Raw genomic sequence first — 6,793 nt, 5'->3', positions numbered from 1 at the left:
TTATCGAACGCTTTGCTAAAGTCAAGGTAAATCACATCGTAATTATCATTGTTGTCAGACGCCTTATATACTTTAGTGTAAAAGGATAGAAGGTTAGTCACACATAACTTACACTTGGAGAAACCATGCTGTGTATCACGAATTAAACTATGTCTTTCGATGTGTTCTGTGTCTATTTACTACTATTGATTCAAGCATTTTAGCTATAACCGATGTCAAACTGATTGGCCTGTAGTTGCATATAGACGATTTATCTCCCTTCTTAAAAAAAGGAACGATGTTTGCCTGCCCCCAAGCAACAGGCACAAAACCAGTGTCTACTGATTTATTAAATATTGCAGTTAACTGGTCGCAGATTTCAAATTTACACTCCTTAAGGGATTGTGGGAAGTGCTTATAGGTGAACGTGTCATAAAAGTTGTTCAATTTCTTTGGTGAACTTATGTATACTTACTCTATCGGAAAGAGTATTATTGCATACTAAATTGTTTTAGTAACATGTATATATTACGTGTAGTTAATTTTTTTTTATGATAGTATCTGTAATCATTGAAGTATCCATAGGCATAGGTAATCAGCCTACTATGTAGGAAATGAAAGATTAGAGTCTTGGGAACAACTTCATTAAGTTAGATTTTTTCCTACTCTCTTTTATTTTTTTTATGATTTTTTTATTTTGAATAGTAGAAACTTCAGTGAAAATCTGCTATGATAAATTAAACAAAAAAATTAAGTTACAGTTTCCTTTGTTTTTTTCTAATCAAATTAAAGAATTACTCTTTCTCTTTACAAATTCGAAAGAATGAATGAAATCGGATAAAAAGAAACAGAGATATGGCTATTTAAATATAAAAAAAACATAAACTTTTCAGGAGAGGCATTTAAAGTTTAAAAGAGCGCACCGGCATTTAAAATCCTCCGGCCGCGTACTCACTCGTGACATTGTCTATTTTTTTTTACGTTTCCGTTTAAAACTTTAAACAAAACCGAACTGGCTATCGAAAATTTGACTTTATTTCAATATACAGAATGTTTTTTCATGCAATGGGGTTGCCAGATGTCGCCAATAATTTATCTATTTCATTTTATATATAAGAACAGAAACGGAATTGAGCTGTAATATTTGGTCGAAGTGTTACAGCCATCATAGAGAATCTTTTGAATACCTGTTGGTAGAAAAAAAGATAATACGATCACATGCATGACTGGTAGGCCAACAGATACGCGACAGGGCGACATCCTTTCTCCTTTAGCTTTGAAGAGATACTGAGATCCTTGTGGTGATTGACGATTAGTGTTGGGCAAGTTGCCAGATATCTCCATACATATTAATTATAGTAAACAAAACAGAACTGGGTGTCAAAATTTTGACTTTATTTCAATATACAGAATGTTTTTTCGTGCAATGGGGTTGCCAGAGGTTGCCAAAAATTTATCTATTTTATTTTATGTATAAGAAAAGAAACGGAATTGAGCTGTAATATTTGGCCAAAGTGTTACCACCATCATAGAGAATCTTTTGAAATGTTTACCTAAAATTCGTTATTTTTCCAGAATTTTTCGTGTTTTCGCGCCCTACAGTCCCTTAAGCACTCTCAGAAAAAAAAAAAAGTCGTCTGGACCCGGGGATTTTGTAGCTTTAAGTCTTTCCATCTGCTTGACTACTTCTACTTTACTAATGCTGATACTAGATAGTCTACCTTCTTCATCCCCATTGAAAATCGGATCGCAGTCAGGTCTTATCTAACCTCTCATTAGTAAACACCGAGAGAAAATATTTGTTAAACTCCTCACTCATTTTTCCTATGATTCCATCATGACATTTTCATCGTTTTTAATTGGGCCTATTCTTTCTTTATTTATTTATTTTTTTTTTTCTATAGAGATGAAAGAAACCCTTTGGGTTGGATCTTGCTTGACTGGCAACCTTAATTTCATAATTACGTTTCGCTGTACGTGTATTCTTTTTAACCAGCTTTGCCATTTCGTTATATCTTGATCTAAGATGTGTTTCCCCCTTTTTTTTATTTTTACGTAAAGTCCTCTTTTCATTCCGATCTCATGTTTCAGCCCGTCCGTCATCCATTTGGGAGTATTACTATTCTTCCGTATTGAATTCAGGGGGATGAATGTATTTTGTGCATTAATGATTAAATCAGATTGATATACATTTCATCTAAATCGCTGACCTGGCTGTTTACCCCCCGCCCCCAAGTGACCTGATCCAAGGTATGCATATTGCCCTCCGTGACCCGACCCCTGGTCACGACCTGACCCATGGTCATGACCTTACCCCTGGTCGTGTCCCTACTCTTGACCGCGAAGGTGATGGACGAATCATCCGTATGACATTTCATATTCAATTCCAAATAGGTTTTTATCTTATCAAAATTTGCTCTCCTGAAATCTGGTACTTGGACGTTATTCGTAATTTTAATTCTTCCCAAATAATATTAAATCTTATTTCTTGATGATCGCTAGAGCCTAGACTATCTCCTATTTTTACGTTACTCATTAGGTGCTCATTATTAGTTAAAAGTAAGTCCAGAGTATTTTCTCCCTTCTTAGGACCGGTAATCATTTGTTTTATGAAATTATCCTGCACCACATCTAATATTTTTTTCGCTTCCTGGTCTCCTACTAAAATTTCCCAGTCAATGTTTTTATAATTAAAATCTCCCATGATCACAACTTTTTGTACTGGGACGCTATGCGAATTTCATGAATCAGGGGATCAGTCTACTCAATGCTGAGGTTAGGAGGTCTATACAGGACACCAATAATAACTTTCTTTTTCTTGCCTATAATGTCCACCCAAACAGATTCCGTACTGTCCTCTTCCTTAATCAAATTGTTGATAATACAGTTTATTGTATTTTTAACGAAAAGTGCTACTCCTCCCCCACTCATGCCAACCCTGTTCTTGTGAAAAAAAACTTATATCCTTCTGAAGTGCGTAAGACAGAATGAGTGGGAGGGTGGTGAGTTAAACACCAAATACCGTTGGAGTTTATTGCTAACGTTTCGTCCTGAAAGGAAGTCCTTTCTGGACGAAACGTTAGCAATAAAACCCCAGCGGTTCCTGGTGTTTAGCTCACCCCCCTTCCACTCATTATATCCTTCTATTTCGATTTCCAGAAGAAAATGTTTATCAGCCATGTTGATCCAGGATTCAGGAATAGCTATAATATCAAAATTCTCTACGCATGCTTTACCTGGTAGCAAATAAATTTTGTTTATTACGCTTCTGTTTTTTGTATACTAAACTTTAATTCTATCCTCCCTCCACCTGGTTTGGTGATTCTTATCACAGTTCCTGTCTGAGCTGTTTCTATTGCCTAAACTATATTCCAATACCTCCTCCCCCATACTCCCACGTAATCTACCCGAAAAAAAAAAATTGTAGGACGCCTACTTCTCACTCAAGGGATTCGGCAAGGACCCGAAATCCTTTGGGTGACAAGTGCTCCGAATTCCTTGTAAATAGATTATTCTTACCGTAAAAGCGATCTATGTTGTCGTTAAATGCCCATCCATTAACCTTACAATTATTTACCAGCCTGAAACTCATTGCGATAGCCCTGGAATGCCACATGCCTACAATTCTACGCCTCGGAAGGATTCCACATACAACAGGAACCCCTCCTTTATTTCTAATATTATCTAGCGCATCCCGGAACCGCGCTAGACAATTGGAGTGTCTCGTAATAGATGCTGGACGAGGGGCGTTGGAGCGTTACTCGTAGTAGATGGTGGACGAGAAGCTTTGGGGCGTATATAGAATAAAATTGAATTAGATAAAACAAAAAGTGAAACTGTACTGTTTGAAACGCAACTCCTTTCGTTTCGAATGCTTCCTGGCGATATCATCTATCTCTATTGTAAGCTCCCATTCCCCTTCTCCTCTGTGAACAAAATAATCTAAATATGTAAACAAAATGCGCAGATTTTATTCATTCTAATGCCCGACGATTCCTTTATTGAAACTCCAACGCCGTTGTAAACCGTACAGGCGCATTCGAATAGAGATTTTATTAAATCCATTGAATACCAATTTCAATAGATTACAAAGATTACAAAGGAGGAGCATGCCGACAGGAGACCTTTTGGTCCATAACTAGGTCGGATGCAAAAAAAATACATATATAATAATAATAGTAAATAAATAAACAAATAAAAAATAAATAAAAATTATAATACTACAGATAATGATGAATAAAATAAGTAAATAAATAAATAGGTAAAGTTAAATAATAAACAGGTAGATAGTAAATAATAAATTGACAGATAAATAATGATAAATGATAATCAAGCAAATAATAATATCTTGCTTGGGTGTTTATCTAAACGAATCTTAAAGTGTCGAACTGAACTACATTGCACTGCCTCTGCAGGAAGTTTATTCCATTCTTTAAATAAACAGTTGGTCAAGTTATTTCTACCCACTTCCAAATTAAATTTATTTCCTGACAGTTTGAGACTTTAATTTCTTGTTGCATTCTCATTCAGTGTGAAAAATTTGTCACTTTTGATGTCAATTCCCTTTAGAATCTTAAAAACCTGTATCAAGTCACTTCTGAGTCTACGCATTTTTAGTGAAAACAGATTCATATGTTTTAGTCGATTTTCGTATTATCTAGTTTTGATATTTGGAGTCAGTTTTGTGGCTCAGCGTTGTACTTTTTTCCAATCTCTCAATATCTTAATCACCGGATGGACTGGGAGAAATCTGATCTCATTTATAAATCAGGGTGTGGGTTCAGAAGGAAAATGGTGGAATCAACATTAATTGATTATATATAATTATCTGCCCACGATGAATATTTCCAAGGGTCAATGGACCCCAGACATCATTTAAGGACTATTCATCACCAAAAATATTGTCAACAAGCTTCCTCCCCCTCCCCCTGACCCGACCTCGTGTCAGCCTCAGGTCAACTAGGGTTGGGGCAGTGATGTTCTTTATTTTCTCATGTTCCCTTTCTTTTGTAAGAGGTTGCTACTTAAGATAGCCTCCTCCCTGACACTTATTATAGCACCGCTGGCGCTTGACATCTTCCCGGAGACGAATTAGATATACTAGATGTAGACACACAGCCAATAATGAGAAACTAAAAGACAGTCCCTAATCGGATCCCTCCGCTGGGACTAATAAAAAAAAAAAAAAATGCCACTTTGTACTACTGAAGAGGATTGCAGGTAGCAATCGAAATATATAGTTCCGCTTACGCAACTTTTTCTTTCGTCCGACTGTGGTGTTAGTTGTGATCTTTAATGAGATTCGGTGACCATACGGAAACAGCATATTCCAAATGTGGACGAACTAACGATTTCTATAGCTTGTTAATGAGTCATGGACATTTGAAGTCAAAAGATCGCGCAATCAGTGCTAGAATCTTATTTGCTTTCTCAGGGGTTGAAATATACTGCTTAGATGATTTCAGATCGTTACTGATAATTACGCCGAGATCCTTTTCACTACCCACTTTTGTTGACGAATTTCCAAATAACTTGTAATCGTACCTCTGTTATCTTTACCTATGTGCATAACGTTGCATTTATTTGTGTTAAATTTCATTAGCCAGTTTTCAGACCATTGCTATAATTTATCTAAATCTTCTTGAATATCTAATTGGTTTAAATGATAATTTGCCATTCCGCACAGTTTTGTATCATTCAGTAGAGCTCACCAAGCGGCACTCAGTATATTATATAAGAGAGATACGTCTTAATGAATGGGGCAGTTATTTTTAGGGAGTGATTCGGGTTTCCTTTCAGCTGGGCAAAATCGTCTGGATTGAAAGAAGTCTGATTTTATCCAACAAAGTTCTGTTCTTAGCTGAATAGAATAGCATGGCGTTTGAAAATAGAATAGAAAAGGAAAGAAAACAAGGGTATGGTGTAGGCAAGGTGTTAAATGTGGACCGGGCAGCAGCAGCACCAGGAAGCTGCGTAAAAATGCGTAGGTAGGGGTGTGCAGTCCTCCCGCCAAGTCAGGGAGGCCAGGGCCAAGGTAGTGGAGTACACAAACACGACACTCGACGGTCGATCCAAGTCGAGGCGGATTGGGGGCAAGTTGAGGGTTTACATGTGCGAGCAGGACAAGTGTAGATTTCAGGTGTGGCATTCGGTTGCTCTCTCGTCAATTTATTTACGAAAAACCTGGACCACACTTACTGGCCAACCCTGTAGCGACCGTTGCCAGATGTGACGCACCGATGTTGTTTGTACTGGCTACAATGTCATACATATATTTCTAAAAAAAAAAAAATATGTATACCCTGATCCATGAAAATGCTTTTGACGATATCCACCTGCAGATGTTGACAGGCAATTTTATCTAACCAAATGGAAACTCCCCAATTAACTTTCTCGCTGTTTGTATCTTTAAAAATATTTTTTATTTGTAATTTCATGATGGCTGCTGCCAGGTGGTCTTATTCAGCTGAGAGTAATCCCATGCTTATCGGGAGAGTTAAAAGTATACTTGACCTTGGCACCACAGAGATATCTGTCGGTAACTAATAACTGGACTGATCACGCCATGTTTGTGAACTTTGGGCTTGCTAGAGAAGATTAAATATTAGAAATTATTTCAGTTGATTGTAAATCACCAAAACTGTCAGGTAGAATATAGAAACCAAAATGAATAGAAACACTTGACCACTTTATCGGAATAATTCTTGAGAAATATTACGTGGTGTAACTTAATTGCACTATAAATAGTCATCCACGAGTAAAGGATTTTTTCTTAGAACAGCGTGGATTTTGTACGAGTATGTTTCATATGGCA

This window comes from Oratosquilla oratoria, chromosome 16, assembly GCF_046742065.1.
Source record: "Oratosquilla oratoria isolate Oo_2021 chromosome 16, ASM4674206v1, whole genome shotgun sequence".
NCBI classification, from domain to species: domain Eukaryota; kingdom Metazoa; phylum Arthropoda; class Malacostraca; order Stomatopoda; family Squillidae; genus Oratosquilla; species Oratosquilla oratoria.
Note: the sequence above shows the minus strand (reverse complement) of the source record.